This window comes from Acomys russatus, chromosome 14, assembly GCF_903995435.1.
Source record: "Acomys russatus chromosome 14, mAcoRus1.1, whole genome shotgun sequence".
Classification (NCBI taxonomy): Eukaryota; Metazoa; Chordata; class Mammalia; order Rodentia; family Muridae; genus Acomys; species Acomys russatus.
In genome coordinates, this window is record NC_067150.1 from 25,631,613 (window position 1) to 25,652,828 (window position 21,216).

Genomic DNA, 21,216 nt, shown 5'->3' on the forward strand with positions numbered 1-21,216 from the left:
GATCCCACTTCCTGTTCATTCTCTGCTACTCGAGTGTGCATGCAACGTGAGCAGCTACCACCGGATTTCTACTGCCACACCTTCCCTGCCTGCTGTGGTACTGTCTTTGCCATGGACTCTGCCCCTCCAGGCCTGTGAGCCAAAATAAACTCTTTTCTACTTTGAATTGCTTTTGACAAGAGTGTTCTGTCTCAGCAGTGAGAAAGTCGACAAAGCAGAAACACAATTCAGAGATGTGTCTCCTATTTGATTCTAAATTGCACCAAGTTGACAACCAAGATTAGCTGTCATACTCGTTAAATTGTAGATTTTTTTTTCTGATAAATTTCTAATATTTTTTGTCCCATAAAAAAGATCATCTCGAAGATCTTTAACATATTGGATGTTAAGCAGTTTTAATGAAATCGAACTTGATAACCTCAACATTTCTTTGTTAGAGATTATTTGTAACAATGATTCTTTTCAAATACTCTTCAAATCTGTCACAATATCACTGATTTGAGTATCTGCTGGACATATGATATTATCTCATTGTATTTTATCCTTTTATACACCATTCCCATTACCACCCAAAAAATAGTATTGGAATTTTTATCTTGGGTTATTTATGTCATCGTCTGGAGAATTCTTCTGGAATTCTTCTGGAATTATTATTCACATTTAGATTCTGAGCTCCTTCTCTCAGCGCTTTAATATGCTACACATTTTTGTTCCACTTTACTCTTTGGTAGTTTATGTTTTAGCTATTGTTAGTCATAATTATTTTAATTTATTTTCCAAAGGCTTATTTTTTAGAATATAAGAAAGGTTATTGGGAGGCAGAGGCAGGCAGATCTCTGTGAGGCCTCATCAGTCTACAAAGCAAGTCCAGGACAACCAGGACTACAAGATAAACCGTATCTCAAGCAAACAAACAAACAAACAAAACAAAACAAATAAATAAATAAAATTAAAAATAAAAAAAGAAAAGTTAAATAAGATTTATTAATTCCATTTTTATGTGCAGGAATGTTTTCCCTGTGAGAAGCCTAAACCGACTCCATTTTAAATTGGGCATCCATATTAGGCGTAAAAAATCTCGGTTTCCCAGAAAGGCTCATTAGGCGTCTCGGAAAAAGCCTCAGGAAAAGGGTAACCAATCAGCAACTGCCCGGACTCTGACCTGGGGCTAAACTAGATATGAGGTGACTGTTTCTTCCCCAAGGTCGGAACCAATCAAAATCTACAAATGCCCCTTACCGTGAACCCAACCAATCCTAACAAAGGTCGAATGACCATGGCTGGAAATCCCCTAACTGGTTTTAAAAGGAGCCTCGAGCGCCACTGGGGGTCGCCATTTTCTATGAGTGGTCAACCCCAGGATGCTGGCTGTTTCTGCAGAGTAAACACTTTTTGCTTCTGCAGGTTTCAGTCTGGGATTTTCCTTCAGCGATTCTTGGACCCTTACACGTATATGTATGTCTGTGCACTATGTGTGTGCCTGGGGCCCACAGAGATGAGAAGAGGGCATCGACCTGAAGTTATGGATAGTTGTGAGGCATCACGCGGGTGAGGGGATCTGAGGCCAGGTCCTCTGCACGAACAAGTTCTCTTAACCAGGGAGCCGCTCTCCAGCTCTGATGTTTTCACTGTTGTATTTATCTTATAACTGATCAGATTAGCGAATTCTTGTTTTATCTTTATTTTATGCGTATGGATGTTTTTCCCAGCATGCATGTGCGTGCCTGTTGGATCCCCTGCAACTGGAGTTACAGATAGTTGTGAGCTACTGTGTGAACGCGAGTCTTCTGCCAGAGCAAGAAGTACTTTAAACTGCTGAGCCATCTCCCCCGCCCCCTCACACTACTTTTTGTATGGTTAACTGCCCCCAGGTATACAACAATATTATAGTCACATGACTATAGCCCCTTTGCCAATATGCATAATTCTCAACCCCATGAGGCACCCTCAGAATAGTGCTGAGTAACAGAGTGGGCATCTTTTTTTTATTTTTTATTTTTATTTTTACTTTTTTTTTTTTTTTTTTTAAATACTTTTGGATGTTATCTCCAGCCTTAATGTGAAGTAAGGACTGGAAGTAATGGATGGTGCAGAGAGCCTTGTGCAGCCCAACACTTTCAAAAGGCTGTCCAGAAAAGTAGACTTTTAGTACATTAGACACATAGGAAAAATATCCTTGGACCACTCACCCTTCCCTTCCACCCAGTGTCCTCCTTCTGCTGGTGTATCTGGGGCCTCCATTCTCCTGTGTTGAAGACAGGAAGTGTGCTCTATTTGACACTAACGCTCCATTCAGGTACCATGATGCTAATGGTTTCTATATATAGTGGCTATAACGTTCTCTGAATTTACCCAGCATTTCAAAATAAAAATAAAAGTTGCTGTTTGGACAGATCAAGGATGTTTTTACAGCTGGAGGTGAACTTAGGAGAAGCGCTTGGAACAGGATGCCCAGTGCCTGCTCTTTTGGACCAGGATGCGTCCTCCAGGTGACAAGAGGGGTCAGCTTAGTAGTATTCCAGCTTTGGCCAAGCGGCCCTGGTCTCTGTGCTGCCTTTGCCAAGGGCAGGCCCCACGATAGGCTCTGTGGGCTGAATGCTGAATACAGAATACGTCTCTGTGTCTCTCGCCTGTGCAGCAGGCTTGTCTGCCCCAGATCACACTTGAATAGATGAAAAGAATCTGGTTTTTTTGTTTTGTTTTGTTTTGTTTGGGTTTTTTTTTTTTTTTTTTTTGCCTTGGCCTGAAGCCTGCAGTGGAGGCCACAAAGGCGCTTACAGACAAACTTGAGTGGAAAGGCAGTGGAGAAAGCAGAGAGACCTGGGGACCCGGAAGAGGACACAAACGTGAACAGTTCCAGCGGATAGAGATGATCCGATGCCCCGGGACCGGCTCATGCTCATTTGGAGAAATGAAAAGTGAAAAGCAACCTGCTTTAGCCTCTTGGGGTTTCTCTGAAGAAACATCCTCGCAATCTCTTTAAGGAAATCTGTCAGCGCTAAAAGGGGGCGCACCTTTGGAGAGAGAGAAAGACCTTGTAAGCAAGATTAGTTCCTCCCTTGAAGCTGGAGCCAGGAATTCAAGAGTTTATCAAAAGTAAGAGAAATGCGTATTATGTATGACAGTGATGCTATATTGGGGACCCAGCAGCGATTTCTATCACTGGGCTTTGTCTGGCGGGTAATTGCTTGTGAGAACTGGTCCTGCTATTTGAAAACTGTCTTTGGGCATATTGGGAAGGCAAGGCCTTATTGTGTGGTCTCGCTCAGGTGAGAGCCAATAAAGATGGGAATCTCTTCTCTGAGCACTGGCTACTTCTCCTGCAGGTTACCTGAGATCTGGTTCTAAGAATAAGGAAGTCGTCTGTTTGTAGTCCCCAGTTAGGGCTGAGCAGGAAGTAGGAACTGTGGGGGCTTATGCTGGCGAGGAAGCTGGATTCTGCTAGGCACTGGATGGGTTAACTTTGGGCTGTTTCTCAATGAGGGTAAACATGGTTGGGGAGGAAATTAAGTAGAAAGCCTAGCGTGGTAATCAAAAGCTCTCAAGTCTATGACTTTGATGGTGAATTCTCTTCTATGTCTTCTTTCCTATCTGCTTGTTGCCAGTCTTTGCTGATGGGTAGACTAGAGTTCTGAAGTGGCTGGCCTGGGTACCTGAGCAACTCTGTCAATGCCAGCAGCGCTGGTGGTTAACATGCGTGGTCCTGGCTTCACTTCAGAATGACCAGAGGAATTCTGTCAAAGCTGAGAACAGCCTGGCTCGGAAGGTCCAGAGACAACGAGTTTAAACCCTAGTGCTGCTGCTTGTGTGTGATATTAGGGAAGCCAGCCAACCTTTGTCTCCTGTCTCTGGGCTAAAAAGCAGATATAATTGCACTTAATTGAGCCTATTGTTGGAAATGCTAAGTGACATATTTATAATTAATGTGAATAGCTTAGCATGCAGCAAAGTAAGTGTTTCACATACACGAGTGCTTATCTGAGCAAAATACATGGAACACTTCTTGTGCTCCATTCCTAACTGTTCACATTTAATACTGTGCTGGGCTCGGGGCCTACGTCTGTGCCTAGGACTCCCAGGTGACTGCATAGCAAGTTGGTTTATATTTTACTAACATGGTCCCCCTTAGCCCTTCAATGGCCACACACCCCCCCACCCCCCACCCCCGCAGTACAAGTCAGTAGCTAGGTGCCTTGAGCTCTTGTCCCAAGTATTTGCCCAGGACAACTCCTCCCTGTTGAACTCATCCCTGCTGCTCCTTGCCTTGCACTTCTTGTCATTCTGCCTGCTGGCTCTGCTTTCTGGCTTCCATTTCTGCTGCCTAGGTCAGTGTGGTGGCTTCCAGGCTCACTGTGCTAGTTTGTGGTCCCAGCCTCTCTTTAAACTGCATGTTATCTTTATTTTGGCATTATTTACCATGTTCTGAAAATACTGCCCTCCTTCCTCCCTTTTCCTGCGGCCCTCCCAGGGGTGCAAAGAGGTCCTCCATCCTTTGTCAGGAAGAGGTTCCAAATTCCCTGTGAACAGACCCAGATGGAGTAATGGAAAACAATTGAATATTTGTTCAAAATCATTCCCCTCCTAGTTAGAGCCTTTGGTCCATATTCCGTTTTATAAACGTCTTTATGCTTGCTTTTAAAGTTATTTTCACTCCTTAGCCTTTTTAAGGTTGGAAAATAGGTTTTTGTGATTTTTTTTTTCCCTTTCTAGAAACAAGGCATGCTTAGTAAGGTTTGCAAGAGCAATTAAAGTACCATGGTGGGCATGCACAGGGCAGGCAGAAATACATGCAGGCAAAACACCCACACACATAAAATAATAAATAAATAAATAGTAGTGTGATAGGTATAACAGCGTTCAACTCAAGGAGATGGTTATTACTTGCTCAAAGCTTGAAATGCCAACTATGTTTGAGTGGGCGGTGCCTCCCCCCTCTCTCACGCTTGCTTACTTCGAACAATTGAGTCCTCTCCCAAGAGAGCAGTACAGAAAGGAAGCATCCTTGGCACAGTTACCTCTACCTCTCCTTAAAGGCTGAATGAACATATAGGCTATATAAAAGGTAGCCTGAAGTAATAATGTAAACGAGCTCATTCTTACTGCAAGAGAAGGAGTCAGAATGTATTATCATCCTTGGTCTTCCGAGTGTGTGGCTGGAGGTGGGGGCGGCCCATCATCTTCCCAAAGCAGCTCCCTGGGTCTCTGGTAGGAACCAAACTAGCACTTGTTACGTATCTGGCAGCCCTAGCAGACATTGCAGACCCCTCTTCCTTGCTTCCCTGGAGGTAGAACGTTTAGTTTGTAGTCTGTCTCCTCTGTCTCTGTCTCTGCCTCTGTGTCTCTGTGTCTCTGTCTCTGTGTCTGTCTCTGTCTCTGTCTCCCTCCCTCCTTCCCTCCCTCTCTCCCTCCCTCCCTCTCTCTCTCTCTCTCTCTGAAATAGAAACTTCACTTGTGGGCCCAGTTTTTCACAGGTAGCTAGTACACTGTGGTAATAGCTCAGAGACATTTGTTTGGCCTGAAGAAGGTTCTGGATGGATAGCTTAGGAGAAGAACTATGCGTCTCTTTGTGGGTTACAGTGTACCAGCCCTGAATTCTAGGACCCCTTTCTCCTAGTAACATTGCTTAGAAGCTATTTTTAAAAATTATATGCCAGTATGTATGTGGTATAGTATGTGCATGTGAGTGCAGGTGCACTGGTGGGCCAGAGGAATTCGATCCCTTGGGAGCTGGAGTTGTGAGCCACCCTGATATGGGTGCTGAAAACCAAACTCAGGTCCTGTGGAAGCCGAGTTCATGCTCTTAACCACTGAGCAATCTCTCCAGCCCAGAGCATTTTTGTTTTAAATTGATGTCTCCATAAGGTTAATTTAATGACCATGCAGTAATAAACCATGAAGTAAATAGATTTATGTTTGTAGAAATCCAAACAAATACATGAATGGACTATATGAGCCTCAAGAATAAAATTCATGACTATGTAGACCAGGTCCTGAGGGAATATGCTAAGAACTGAGTTTGTTTCCTATAATAAACGAGAGCTAGGTGTGGCGCGCTGCTGGAGAGGTTGAAGTCTGGTGTATCCAGGTAGCCAGCTGAATTTGCTCTATTGACAACGGACTCCCTTTCTCAGTGGGGTTCTCTCTTCCACTGACCTGGCATCCCCAAATCCTCTAAGAAGCATCACATAGACCTCAGGGAAGATAATAGACAGGACCCTTTCCTGATAAGAAAACTGATTTAGCAAACCTCTGGGGATTCCTGGAGTACCTCACCCTATGCTAAGGAGATTTCAGCCTTAAGAAAGGACTAATCAAACCTGGAAGTTCTTCCCCCTACCCATAGGATAATTAAGTACTGTGCTTTCCTTCCCCTGATAGGAGCCCGTGCTACTGCATGTAAATGAGGTGCTATACCACTGCATGCAGATGAAGTATCCTGGCACCCCTAGCCGCAGCAAATCAGACACATTTACCCTCAACCCCCTCCCCAGTGCCCAAGGTTTATAAATAAAGCTTGCTGGCTTGCTCTCTTGTGCTTGTACTGTTCCTCCACCATGACTGTCTGAGATTCCATTTATTCTGGGGCAGAACTGCCGCAGGATGTCTGGTAGGCAGTGACGGTGGAGTTGCCTTGGCAGTCTCTGGAGCCTGCTCCGGTGCGGTGCGCTGGCTCTGTGCTGACCGCCAGTGAGCCACCTGCCCAGGCCTGTGTCTCACTGGACCTGCCTGTCAACCCGGTTCAGACAACTGCCTGCTTCCTCTCCCGTGCTTAGCACAGCAGTTAGACAAAGGGCTGTAACACTTTGCTATCAGCAGAGGCTTGTGGCACTCCCAAGACTCCATTGCTGTTCTGGTATTGACAGTTTCATTCTAAAAGAGCTAAACTGTAACACCTTTCCGGGTAAGACCAGGAACCTGGCCTATCGCCCAGGCTTCTGGTCTCACCCGGAGGGCTCTAAGCTACCCCTTGAGGAAGAAATGAGACCCTGGGACTTTTGATCTTTTGTTTGTTTGTTTGTTTTTGGTTTTTTTGAGACAGAATTTCTCTATGTAGCCTTGGCTGTCCTGGACTAGCTTTGTGGACCAGTCTGGTCTCGAACTCATAGCGATCCACCTGCCTCTGCTGCTGCTGGGATTAAAGGCGTGCGGCACCAATGACACTGGGGAGTAATTAGTATCAGACAGCATCAACTCTGCCCCAGCTGGTTGAAGGTTTTATTCAGTTACAGACCTATAACCTTTCTCCTGGAGCATTCGTGAACTTCAAGCATCTCTTGTTGGATCAGGCAGAGCCTGAGTGTGAAATCAGTTTTAAAAACCATCCCAGGGCTTCTCATTCAAAACAGGAAGTGTCAGAGAGGCAGAGAAGGTTTTCAAGAGATGGTTTTCCTAGCTGGATCATAGTGGTATCTCTAATCCCAACACTTGAGAGGCTGAAGTAGGAGGAGCTTGACTTTGGGGCCAGCCTGGGGTACACACTGAGACTGTACCATAGAGGGGTGGGGGGAGGGGAAGGGGAGAAATAAAAGAGTCTCTTCTGGCTCTCTGTTATTTTTTAATTTTTTAACTAAGCACTGAGTTCCAAGTCTCAGCTACAGTGAAGGGTGAGGGAATGCTTTTTCTTTGGTTGGCTTGGAGTGTGTATGCGTGTCTGTGTTGCCAGGGGCTGAACTCTGGACTTTATGCTCAGCAGGTCTCTACCTCCGAGTTGCATCTGAACTAGGAGAGAAGACGTCTGATTCTCAGAAGTGTACAGTCTGCACAAACATTTAGCAACAGTCCTTGCTGTGGGGGACTATGAGCCAGGAGTGGTGGCACACGCCTGTAATCCCAGCACTCTGGGAGGCAGAGGCAGGCAGATTGTTGTGAGTTCAAGGCCACCCTGGTCTACAAAGCAAATCGAGGACAGTCAAGGCCACACAGAGAAACCCTGTTTTGAAAAATCAAAAGCCAAAACAAACAAACAGAATATGGTTTGGATAAATGATTACATAAAAATAGTGTAAACATTTATTGACATGAAAAGCTAAAAATTCTATTATGGGAAAAATTAGATAACATACAGTATTTCCAGTACCATCTTCTTGATGTAATTTAAAAATTCATCATTGTTCAATTATATTTTATTTATTGATTTGTGTGGATATACACATACATGTCATCACATGGATGTAGAGGACGGCTTGCGGGAGGCCATTGCCCCTCTATCATGTGGGCACAGGGAATTAAATTCAGGCCATAAGTCTTGGAGGCAAGTCCCCTAACCTCCTGAGCCATCTCCTTGGCTCCAGTTTATACATATGCACAAAAGTTATATATCAAAATACTAACAGTGATTATGTCTAAATTACGGTTCTGGATTTTTTTTTTTTTCACGTTACTACCATTTCTAATTTTATGCCCATAAACTTGTATTATTTTCTTTCTTTTCAAACAGACTACTTTACATAATGTCTCTGGACAAACAGTTATTTTCACTTAGACACAAAAGGCCATCCTCCTTTTGGGCATCTAACATAGGATTCAGGAACCTCTTGGTAGGTCATCAATCATTCATGTGTCCTGCATGCCAGGTGTCGACTCCAGGCACCTAGGCTGATTAAAGCTGTGTTTCTTCATTAGGAAGGCTGAGGCGAGTTCTGTCATGCCAGGCTACCAGGCAGGGTCTCTGCTGGCGGTGGGCTACTGTAGTTCACTTGACAGCCCTGAACGCTTGTAGAAAATCAAGCTGTCTTTTGAGGTAGGACAGTTCTGGTGGCAGCTCTCAGGCCTCTTCACTGGGTCCCTGCTGTGGCTGGGGACACTGGGGCCACCTCTAACACTTTAAAATTAGTCGCTGACACAGATTCCTAAAAGCATGGTCTGACATGTAAGAGCTACTTCTGAGAAACAAACTCAGTTCATTTGGAAGACCGAGGTTTAGAGGTTATGCACCAGCAGACAAGGGTTTATGTAATAGTTCGCCTTTGTTCCCTGAGCCACATGTGACCTCCCTGCTCCTTCCTGCCGACACCATCCCCAACTGAAAAAATTCAAGCTCTTTTGCCTCCGGTCCTAGTCTCCTCCTGAGCCCTAGAAGAGAGTAACAGCAGCTGCACGACTTTTACATAACGTAAACACGTTATTTACTTTCGTGTTTAATTTCTGCCGCTGCCCAATGTTTGCACAGCTGTTTGATGTCTGTATGCCCATAGATTTGCTCCCGCTGTTTTCATCTCTCTTCAGCGCCAAGCGTTGAGAGTCAGAGGCACTCCCTGTTTGCCTTTCTCGGCCCAGCCTTTAGCGTGGTTCCTACTGTACAGGTGAGGACTTAATTAGGAGGGCTGCGTTTCAGTGAGCTCTGCCACTTCCCTGAAGCTAGCTTTCTCCCTTGGTAAAATGAAAAGACAAAATTTCTGACCTCTCAGGGAAAACAGGCGAAAGGCATCGGGGATGGGGGAGGGTGGGGGGGGGGGGGGGGGGTTGCAGGGTAGGGGATGATGATGGTGATTGACTTCATTTTCCCTGGTAAAGGATATCTTATAAGTATCGGGGTAATAGTGAGGAAACCCTAAAAAACCACACAAGGGTGAGATGGGGTGGGGCAAAGAGAGTGATGGGGCTAGTTTGGAGGCAGGGCTAGCTGTGGTTATGGAATGGATTGAAAAGAAAAGTGACTGTCTTATTCTGGCTTACTTGCTCATCAAAATATAGTAAGGAGTGCTGGGTACCATGGCACATCTCTGTAATCCCAGCACTTGGAAAGCTGAGGCAGGAGAATCATGAGTTCCAGGCTATCCTAAGATGCACAGTGAGATTCTGTTTCAAAATTCCAAACCAAACAAACCACAAGTAACTTTTTTTTTTTCTTCACTTTCTTCCCCACCCTACCTCTCCCCCGCCCCCGGCCAAAAAAACAAAAATAAAAAAAGAAAGAAAAAAATTACAGTAAAGATTATTAGTGTTTGAAATGTCTGTTAGTTGAGATACTTAATCTATGTATCTATGTAGAAGAGGCTAGTTTGAGTCACTGTACCAGGTTGTGGAAGTGTCTTTGATGTCTTCAGTGGGCATGGGGAAAGGCGTGGCCAGCCACAGAGGGTACAGTTATGAAAAGCTTTGGTGGCAACAGCAGTGCAAGGACCTTTGTCTTCTTACCTTCTGTGGTAGATGACAGGGAAGGGGTGGAAAGTGCAGGTCTCATTTGACATGGGGTTCCCTCCTTGGATGCGTAGGAATGCCTGGTGTGTTAGGCAGCTCTCTGTCACCATACTTGGGAAAATTAGCTTATATAGAGAAAAGCCTGTTTTGGCTTATAGTTTTGGAAGTTCTGGTTTACCATCAGTGGTCCTATTAATTTGGACCTGAGTTGGCATATCACCACTACAATGCATGGTGGAGTGAACTGCTTAACTCCAAGGTCAAGGAACGAAAGAAGGGAGCTAAACTTTTACTATCCCTTCCAAAGGCTTCCCTTCAGTGATCTAAAGATCCCCACTGAGCTGGGCCCATGGCACATCAGAACTCACGGAGGCAGAGGCAGGTGGATTTCTGAGATTGAGGCCAGCCTGGTCTACAAAGTGAGTCCAGGACAGCCAAAGCTTCACAGAGAAACTCTGTGTTGAAAAACCAAACCAACCAACCAACCCCCCCCCCCAAAAAAAAAGCCCCACAAAAATAACAAAACAAAACCTCTCACTGGGTGCTACCTCTTTTTTAATTAACATATTCATGTATACAATGCTTTGTAAATTATTATTAATCAAGTATACTATGTACTTTGTTCATATTCATGTCCCATTTCCCTCCTCTGTCCCCTCTCCCACTGGTCTTCCTTCCTCAAAGAGGCCCCCATCTATTTCCATGTTATACCCTTATAGCCCCAATTCCTACATTCTGTATATGAAAGAAAGATGACATTTGTCTTTCTATATCTTGACCATTGTGAATAGTGTCAGTGAGGATGGCCGTGCAGATCTCAGGAGCGGGTGGGGTTTCCTCCTTTCATTTTAGCTCATGTACTGGTGTTGTCTTATTGACATCATCTCTTGAGAACATTTACTGAGAGAGTGATCTCCTCGGTCCCAATATCACTCTTTATTACCATATAGACTTTATGAATCTCTCTTTGCTTAAACTTCTCTCAAAGTCAACAGTGTCTCATACCCGAGTAAACAACTAGGCCTGCCACTGAACACTACCCAGAGAGGCGTCCCGAAGCAACTAAATTATAATTTTCTCACCTGCTCAACACATCTCTTTGTTGTACTATTTTTCAAACTATCCCATTGCCCTAAGCAAGCAGGTCATTCCTTTTTATTTTTAAAGCCCATCAAAGACTACAGAGAAACAGTTTTTTAAATCAGAGCATGAACTGAGAAAGGAGTGAGCTGGTAAGTTTTAGTGTGTTACCAGCTCTGCTGGAGCCTGGCTTTTTATATCACTCAGAGGAGTAATGCTGTTTGTTTTCATCATGAAATACATAGAGGAGAAATTGAGTAGGGAGCAGGGGACTAATATTTTGATGGGGTAGTTTTATTGTTTGGTTTGATACATTGTGACCCCTAGCCCCCAGCATATCCAAGGATCATCTGTACTTAAAGTTAAACACAAAGTAACTTCCTAAGCCAAGTACAGTGCCTTAAAAAAAAAAAATCCAACAAAAATGTTACATAGTATTATCTGGCACAATTCCTCTCAAGCTGCCCGGAAACCTCCTATCTTCTGCATTCAGTTTCAGAAGCATGGGTGAACTCTCAGCCAACATGTAGTCTGAATATGGCAGGAAAACCCAGATGCTCTAGACTATCTGAAAGGCATTCAGTTCTGGAAACTGGAAGTCATAAAAGACAAGCTCCTGGGAGGGGACTTGCTGGGAGCACCCTGGGGAAGCAGCAGCCTGGGGTTGAATGACCTCTCTTTGATCTTTAGCTTTCCCAAGTCACTTTCCCATGCCTTCCCTCCGCACTGGCTTCAGTTCTTTAGATCTAATAAAAGGCTTGGGGGGTGGAGGGAGGTTGTTGGGAGCTCCACCACGTGTCTGAGTGGAGTGCTGATTCAGGCAAACTGAGCTTGGAGGGAGGAGGGGCGCATTGAGTGTGTTTACAGTGAAAGGTGTATGTGTGTGTGGGGGTGTGTGGGGGTGTGTGGGTGGGTGCATGTGGATGCTTTCTCATAGTGGCATCTCACCACTGTCACAGCCACACAAGGGAATTGTATATTCTTGCAAGTCACTTCGATTAAGTATGTCCTCCAAAACAGCATGCTTGCTCAGTTACACAGCTTCAGAGAGGCCGAGGCAGGTGGGTCTCCTAGTTTGAAGCCAGCCTGGTCTAGTCTGCAATGTTAGTTTCAGGATAGCAGGGCTACATAGAGAAACCTTATCTTGAAAAACCAAAAAACAAACAAACAATAACAACAACAAAAGCTCTGTACTATACTTTCCTCTAAGACATTTTGCTGCCTCTCAAGGATCTCATATCCCTAAATGTGATAGTTACCTCTTTGTTCATTAAACTTCACACAAATCTCTATTTGGTTGTGCTTGCTAAGAAACAGAATTAACCTGTAATGCCAGCATTCGGGGAGGCAGAGGCAGGCAGATCTCTGTGAGTTCAGGGCCAGTCTGGTCTACAGAGTGAGTCCAAGATAGCTAAAGCTACTCAGAGAAACCTTGTCTTGAAACAAACAAACAGCAAACAACAAAACAACAACAAAAAAAAACCCAGAATTAACACATTCTACAAATGTCTACATTTCAATGCTATTTCTTCATTTTCTGGCTCACCTTAACATCCTACTGCACAATTAATTGTCTGTTGTTATTCTGATTCTACAGAGTACAGGATCTCACATAGGTGGTATTCTTATGTACAGGCTGCTGCTGCCTGCCTCTGAAGCTGGTTCTTAATGCTTTAAGGAAATACTTGATGCTGCATAATTTGTAAAGAAAACAGGTTTATATGGCTCATAGTTTGGGGCTTTGAAATCTCAAGCAGTGTGTGCTAGGTCTGGCAAGCCCCTCCCCCACCAACCCACATGGTGTTACCTTATGACAGATGGCACTATGGCTAGTGTATATGTGACAGGGAGAGATCACATGGTGTGAGATAGGAAGCCAGAGACCAAAGAGGAATCAAGCTTACTCTCTTAGAATAATAACCTTGTTCTTGAGAGATCAAAGTCCTAGAAGAATGACCTTAATCCCTTCCAAAGGGCAGGCCCTGCAATGGCCTAACCAACTTCCACTAGCTCTCGCCTTTTAATTGTTCTAACAGCCAGGCATGGTGGGACATGGCTGTAATCCAAGCTGGCCAGAGCCAAGAGGATGACCTAAGCCCACAAGTTTGAGACAAGTCAAGGCATCACAGAAAATGTCTCTTAGCGTTGCCACACAGGGGCTGAGGGGTCGGGGATAGAGTAGGGGTAAGTATGTGGACCACATAGCTGTCTCAGAAAGCCCCCCCCCCCCCCGATACTTTAAAAAATGCTGATTTAAAAAAAAAGTATATAAAAGCAGCCATTTCAATGTTCTTTGTTCTTTTCTTTTCTTTTCTTTTTTCTTTTTTTTTTTTTTTGAGACAAGGTTTCTCTGTGTTCCTCTGGTTGCCCTGGACTCATTCTGTAGACCGGGCTGGCTTTGAACTGACAGAGATCGGCCTGCCTCTGCCTCCCAGAGTGCTAGGATTAAAGGCGTGCACCACCATGCCTGACTATTTATTATGTTTTTAATTTTATGTATATGAGTGTTTTGTCCGCATGCATGCATGTGTACCAAGTACATGCGTGGTGCTTGAGGAGGCCAGGAGAGGGCATAGAATTCCCTGAAACTAGAGTTACAAAAGGTTGGAGGTAGCTATATGGGTCCCAGTAAAAAAAGCCAGATCCTCTGGAAGAGCAGCCAGTGTTTTTAGCTGCTGAGATATCTCTTCACCCTTTTCCTTTTTCTTCAAATACAAGACAAAAATCGTTGGCACTATAAGAGTCATTGTTCCCAAATTTTCTTTCTTGCAAAACATTTTCACAGTAATCGGATTCTTCTATCATTATGATAGTCAACTCAAGAAGAAAGTTTGCAGGCCCATTTCACAGACAGAGGCAGATGTACTCACTGACTTGTACAAGTTTACATGGTAGCACAGGACACAAAAATGAAAAAAAAAACTACTGCATTTCTTTTCAATACAGCAATCTTTCATTTGGAAGAAGAAAGCACTGCATATAATTTGACTTTAATTTGTATGTGCTTTTACATTTCAACAAATATAGCTGGGTGTGGTGGTACACACCTTTAATTTCAGCACTTGGGAGGCAGAGGCAGGCGGATTGCTGTGAGTTCGAGGCCAGCCTGATCTATGAAGTGAGTCCAGGATAGTCAAAGCTACACAGAGAAACCCTGTCTCAAACAAAACAAAACAAAACAAAACACCCTAAAATACATTTTAATAAATAAAATCTAAGGGGGCTCTGGATGGCTCAGAGGTTAAGAGTTAAGAGTACTTACTATAAAAGCCAGAAGACCTTATTTTGAGTCTCCAGCACCTCTGTTAAGAAGCTAGGCATGGGCTGGGGAGATGGCTCAGCAGTACAAGTGCTGGCAGTCCAAGCTCAAGGACTAGACTTCACATCCCCAGAGCCTATATAAATGCCAGGTAGCCATGATGGCCCTCCTGTAATTCTAGCCTCAGAAAATGGAGGCAGGGGACCTGTGGAGCAAGCTGGCCAGTGAGACTCCCCATATAGGTGAGCTTTGCATTTGATGGAGAAACTTTACCGCAAAGAATAAGGTCAAAGAGTGATGGAGGAATATTCTTGATATCACCCTTAGACCTCCACAGATGTCCCACACATGCACATGCTAATATGTGCATACACACATGCACGAACACCATGCACACATATACATGAAACAAAGCCAAACAAAGCCAAGCAGGACTTCCTCATGCTTATAAAGTTGATGTTGGAGACTGGCAGGTCCCAGGAACTTGCTGTCCATCCACTCTAGCCAAACAGTAAAGTTCAGGTTGAGCAGGAGACCCTGTCTAAAAAAAATAAGGTGGAAAGAAACAGAGGAAAAAAATAAGGTGGAAAGAATCAGAGGAAGACCCCGCCTCACACCTTTCTTTGCTAAATTGTCCTACTTTTCAAATTCATTTTTAGACTTTCAGGATACTTTGTTTTCATTTCCAAATGATTTAATTTTGTATTTTGAAACAGTTCTCATTTTGTAGTACTATATAGTAGCAATAGAGAAGAAGTGAGTTAATTTTTTGTGTGTGTTTCCTGTTAGTACCATTTATCAATGTGGGGACAATGGTTCATAAACAAAGCCAGTATCCTAACAGTCCTCACGTTCTAATGACAGAGACAAAACAAGAAGTATCAATCTCATACAACAACACAGTGATGAGTGCTTTGTGAAAAGAAAAGAATGAGAGGCCAGCATAGATAGCCCCTTTGGGACAGGAGCTCAGGAGGTTAATTTAAAAGCCAGGAAAACAGAGCTGCTTCTGCAGGTAAGGTTGGTGCAGAGTGGAGAATAGAGCCTTAGAGCCTGGAAAGGCTGGAGGAAGAGCTTCGGAGTTTACCAGTACTGTCTTGAGAGGCCGGGAGCCATGGAAGGCTTCAAGGAAGGAGAAGGGTATCTTACTAACCATTTGAAAGGCATTCTCAGCCTGGTGGTAGTGGACTTGCCTTTAGTTCCAGCAGGCAGATCTCTGTGAGTTTGAGGTCTGCCTGGTCTTCCAGGACAGCCAAGGCCACACAATGAAACCCTGTCTGGAAAAACAAACAACAAACAAACAAGCAAGCAAACAAGGGCCTTCTCTGGTGGCTGTATTGAGGCTAGACCATGGGGAAGTAAGAATGTAAGTTCACCAGGAGAATGACTATGAGGGTCAATCTGGGAGTGGATAGTTAAGGAAGGGATTAGGCTCACTTTGCAAGGTGGAACTGGAAGAATTTCCTTGACAAACCAGTGTGGTGGGTGATCAAAAGAGGTGCTTTGGCCACAGGATGAAAAGGCTTTGGTTTGGTTTTGAATATAGACAATAATTTTCTTTTAGGACTGGAATGAAGCTTGGTAATAGTGAATGCTTGTGTAGCATTGTGTCTAAGACGTGTAAGATCTTGGGTTTGATCCCTAGCCCTACACACACACACACACACACACACACACACACACACACACAGAGAGAGAGAGAGAGAGAGAGAGAGAGAGTGATCTGACCATGGTGGTGCATAACTGTAAAGCCAGAACTCAAGAAGCAGAAGGATCATGAGTTCCAGGTTAGCCTGAGCTACATAATGAATTTATATTTGAGTTACATAGAGAGACTTTTAAAAAAAATGTTCTGTTGCAGATACATCAAGGTTGAAATATCCAAGCATTGATGTCTGGGAGTCCACTGGATATATAAGAGCTCTGGGAGAGGTCAGAGTTGATGCACGGAGTTCTATTTAAAGCCTGAAGCTGGAGATTTCCCAGGATGGGAGTGCAGAAAGAGAATAGGAAGAGCCCAAGGTCAGAGCTCTGAAGTCAACATTTAGAATACTGGAGGACAGAGGGATGACAAAGGACTTGAATGACTCAAAAGCAAACACCCAGACAGGTGTAGCTGGTGTCAAGGTTTAAAAAAGAAAGAAAGAAAGAAAGAAAGACCCTTTGTGGGAGAATAAATACAATTTCTACATTGTTGAAGAGGTAAAAGTTCTAAATTATTGTGGCAGAAGCTAATAAACTAATAGTGCTGGGCAAGACAATGAAGTTGATCATTTCAAATGTGCCCAGATTTGTCAAACCCCAGTGGAGAGGATTCTATAAGTTCCTTAAAATGCTTCCTGATAGCTAGGAGAACGTTGCAGCTAGAAAATCTTTTTGTTTGGTTGGTTTTTGTTTTTCAAAACAAGAGTTCTCTCTGTGTAACCCTGGCTGTCCTGGAACTCCCTCTGTAGCAGAGACTGGCTTTGAACTCAGAAGTCTTTTGACCTCAGCCTCTGGAGTGCTGGCATTGTAAAGGCATGGGCCACCACTGCCCAGCTGATAGCCAATCTTTAAAAAACAAAAACAGCAACAGAAAACTTCCTTTGTTGCTCCTCCCCTTTTAGAATGGAAATGTCATGTGCAGCTGGCCTCTTGGTTAGAAAAATAAATAAGCAAGGCAATGAATGTCACTTGTCAGGTTGGGAAAACTCTATTAAACTTGGCCTACTCTTAGCAGCTCGCTTGTCTCAAGCAAGCTGTTGAGTATTCAATTTTGGGATTCAAATAAGGTCCTTCTTCTCCCTTGCTCAATTCCCAGGTTCTTTCTACGTCAAGGTTAGGTAAGTGTTGCAGTCACATGTGCGGCTGCTCTTTTGGCTGGCTTCACTTGTCTGCACTGTGACTCTGCTTCTCGGCTTAGAGGGGACTGCAATGCAACAGATCTGAGATGCAGGGAGAGAGCCCAGATGCCACCTCCTGGAAGATGACAGTGCCAAGGCTGAGAAAAGGAGGCCAGCCTGAGGCATCCAACAGTTTCAGAGAGGGGGAGTATCTGCTCCTCCTTCTTCCCCTCACCTTGTAAATATTGAAGGAAGTCACACACAGATAACAAAATCCTATCACTTAGCTCCATTTTATAGTTGCATAGGCATTTTCTTTTTTCTTTAGGGAATGTTGCTTTTTTTTGGTGTGGTTTATATATTTAGTCACTGAAGATGTTATGAAGACAGAGGTAATTGATTATAAACATCTAAAACACCGAGGTCAGATGGCTACAGAATTGCCTAGTGATCAAAGCCTCCAGGTTACACGCAGGTTCACTGATGATAAACAGTAACACAGGACATTTGGATGGTTCCATCCAGGGGGAGGGAGTGTGGCTCAGAATAGATAAAGGAGGATTAGAATCCTTGAACTTGCCTATACATCTCTGGTGTTTGGAAAACAGCTGGAGTCTATTGTTCTTTGAAATAAAACATAAATAAAAAACATAGTTACCAAGACATTTACAAGGATTTAAAGCAAAATATATTTATCACCCAGTGTATTCTAAGCCCTAACCCCTTTAATGCAATGCTGGATCATAGACCATCTAACAGTCAACATTTTAGGGCTTTATGCAAAACTTTAGGTTGTGAAGGCTTTCTGAATAGAATGCAGACAGGCTCTGGAGGATCTGAGCTGAGAGTAGCCAAGATACCTATGGCCTTGGGCAGAACTTGCCTCCTGCTGTGACCTAGTTCTCCCTCCACTCTTGACTTCCTCGGGTATCACGGGATATTCATATTTCATGCTCACCAAAATCCCCAGCCCAACACAAGTTATCAGATTCATTCTTGTGCCTCTGGCAGACATTGCTGACTGTGACCAAAAGGGGCCGTTTTGATTTGGTAAAAAGAAAGAATGTCCCATTGCAGAAGGTTCCAGGGTACCTCATTTACTGTCTTTTAGGTGCTATTCATGAAAGACCCTTAGGACCCAAGTGCTTGGGCTTCTTCTAGTAGAGGGCTGAGGTGCATTTACCAAACAATGGCTTCTTGATGTTTCCATGCCAGCCTGCGCTTCTGCAATTCTCATTCCATTGCCTTCCTGGTTCTGTGCTAGAAAACGTGTAGGATATTTATCCTAAAGAAACGTTGGTTCTACCGACGCTGTCAGGAAAATGGAATTACTGTACATGTTCACCCTCTTAATTTCTCTCCAGGATGTGGTGAAATCCTGGTGCGTGTGTGCCCTTGAGATTCAGCTAATTGCGGTCAAGGCCGTGTTTTACATCCAACGACTCCCACTGAAATGACTAAACGCTGAGTGGACCCAATCACTGCAGTGACATTAGATGATGCAGATTTTGGCATTAATAGGTTTGAACATAAAAGCAAGTTACTTAGGTTAACTGCTCCCCTTGTCCCCAACATTAAGATATGGAACGACTCGGAAGGACTAAAATGTATAAAGATAAAGGGAGGAGGGCGGGATGAGGAAGGGGGTGGCGGTGGAGGAAAGTCAGTAGACTAGCCAGCTATCTTCTCTGCATCCTGGCATAGTGATGGTCGTTGCAGGTGAAAGTGCTTTACAACCTCTGAGGCAGAACAATAGAACCAGGGGAAAGATTCAAGGGCTGTGACATCCAGTCAGGGGGTTTCCAGGGAGTCCCTCCGTCGCCTCCAGATTTGTCGTCTTAGCACATGCCTTCAAGTTCCCTGCTCTTTCCCCCTTCCTTGCCCTTCTCCTCAGCTACGCCACTTTCAATTTGCCGGTCCAGAACTCTGAATGAAGAAGCCAACTGAGAGAACTTTTAGGCACCCTATACCCCAATTCCAAAATACAGGCGGCGCGAGTTGATTCTAGCCTCAATCAGGTAGAGGGCACCGGCGGAGGATCTCCTGATTCCCGGCAACGCCCCCTCCCCTCCCGGGTGCACTGACAGGATTCTGGGGTCAGCAGCAGGGGGAGGAGAGAAGCCTCTGCCGTAGTCTCGGAGGATGCCTTTTCCTGCAGCGGCTTTGGAATCTTTGCAACGCAGTAGGACGCAGGGGCCAGCCGAAGTGCAAGCCCCGGGGTAGCAACTCAGCTCCCCGTTCCCTCCCCAAGCGGTCCCTCCACCCCCAACCGCGCCCCCCGCAGTGCACATGCTTTTCCCGGGACAACAGCAGGCGAGGCCTCGCCGCGCGCGAGGCGGCCGTGCGCGCGCTCCTTGCGCCCTCCTCGCGCGTGCTCGTGCCCGCGGCGGCGGCGGCGCGCCTCTTCTCCCGCTGCGGGCGTCGCGGGTGCAGAGGAGGCGGAGCGCTGGAGGCGGAGGCCCAGCGGGCGCGGACCAGCGGGGCGGGGGCGGCCCGAGGCGTGCGGGCGAGGGGGTTCTGCGGCGCGCAGCGGCGGCCCGGGGGGTCCAGGCGGCCGCGGGAGGAGAGCGCGCCGCACGCCTGAGGTGCCGACCCGAGGCCGCGGCCCGCAGCCGGCGCCCCCGCGCCTGACGGGGCGGCGAGGCGGGATGAGGCGCTGGCGTGGGGGGCGCCCGGCCGTGCCCCCGCGGCGGCCCTGGGCGGCCCGGCGCTAGGCGCGGCGGCGGCGGCGGCGGACGAGGGCGGCGGGCCCAGCCCGCGGAGGGCAGACACGGAGCGGAGAGCTGTTCGAAGCGACGCCGCGGCGGCGCGGCGGGGCCGCGGGGCTCGGTAAGGCGCGGGCGGGCAGGCGGGCGGGCGGGCTGGCTGGGGGCGCCGCTGACGTGGGCCGCGCGGCGGGCAGGGCTGCGGGGCCTCCTTGCTTGGCCGGCATCGGTGCTTCAGGACGTGCACGTTGGGATCGGATGCTCTTGGGGGCCATCTCAGGTCTCTCCCGCCTCTCGGGCCGACGGAGCTACGGGTCCGCCACCTCTGGCAAGCATCCCTCGGCGAACCGTGCGTTCCGACGGCCTCCGGGCCTGCTGCGGCGCTTCCCGCCCGAGGCCGAGGCCGGCCACCGCGCGCCTCCTCGGGGACCGGGCTGCTCTCTGAGGTACCCCGGCGCGCATAGGGGCAGCGGAGCCAGCAGTCTCGGCTCCCTGGGACTCCAGTGGAGTTTCCCCTCTCATCCTAATTGGTTGAAGTTGCTACTACAGTTGGACGGTAGTGGTGACTTAGAGCCTCGCTTTCCCCCTTGACTTCCCCCGCCATCCCCCTCGTATTGCGTTTCCCATTTTGTTGACTGGAGTAAATATTTATGTTAAAGGGTTCCGTGCCCAGAGTACTGGATACTATAGGGAGAGAATCAGACCCGAATTTTTAAGCTTTAGTCTGGACCTTTTAGAACCTCACCTGCGTACGAGGCTTAGAGAATGTGGCTGGGAGCAGGAGGCCCAGCTCAGGATGCTTGGCATGGTCTCCTAGTTAGCCTTTAGGAAATAGAATTCGGATAATTATAATCTTGATCGTATGCAGAATTACAGTCAAGCTGTAAACTGCTTGAGGCACTGCATGGTGCTACACGGATAGCTGGGCCGGAGCATTGTTGTCAGCATCCCTTTTATTTTTCCATTCTTTTAGAGTTTTATTTGGCACAGATTGAGATCTTTTAAGTGCGCCCGAATGGCAGAACTTTTCGGATACATTGGTTGCTTTTGTAAACATTGCCTTTGTTTGTGTGCTTCTATTGGAAGAAGAAAAGGCAAACGGTGCCTGTAGTAACTGGCTCTTAAGAGTCCACAAACTGTGCTAGTTTGATGCAGTGACTGGATTTGTTGGAATATTTTTGAGTACTGATGTTTGTGGTTCATGAATGCA

At 46.0% G+C, this 21,216-nt stretch overlaps 1 pseudogene; it reads left to right on the forward strand.

The window, feature by feature from the left end:
- Nucleotides 1-6,691, forward strand: part of LOC127198770 (small nuclear ribonucleoprotein F-like) — a 42,981-nt pseudogene extending 36,290 nt beyond the window's left edge.
- Nucleotides 6,692-21,216: the final 14,525 nt, after the last annotated feature.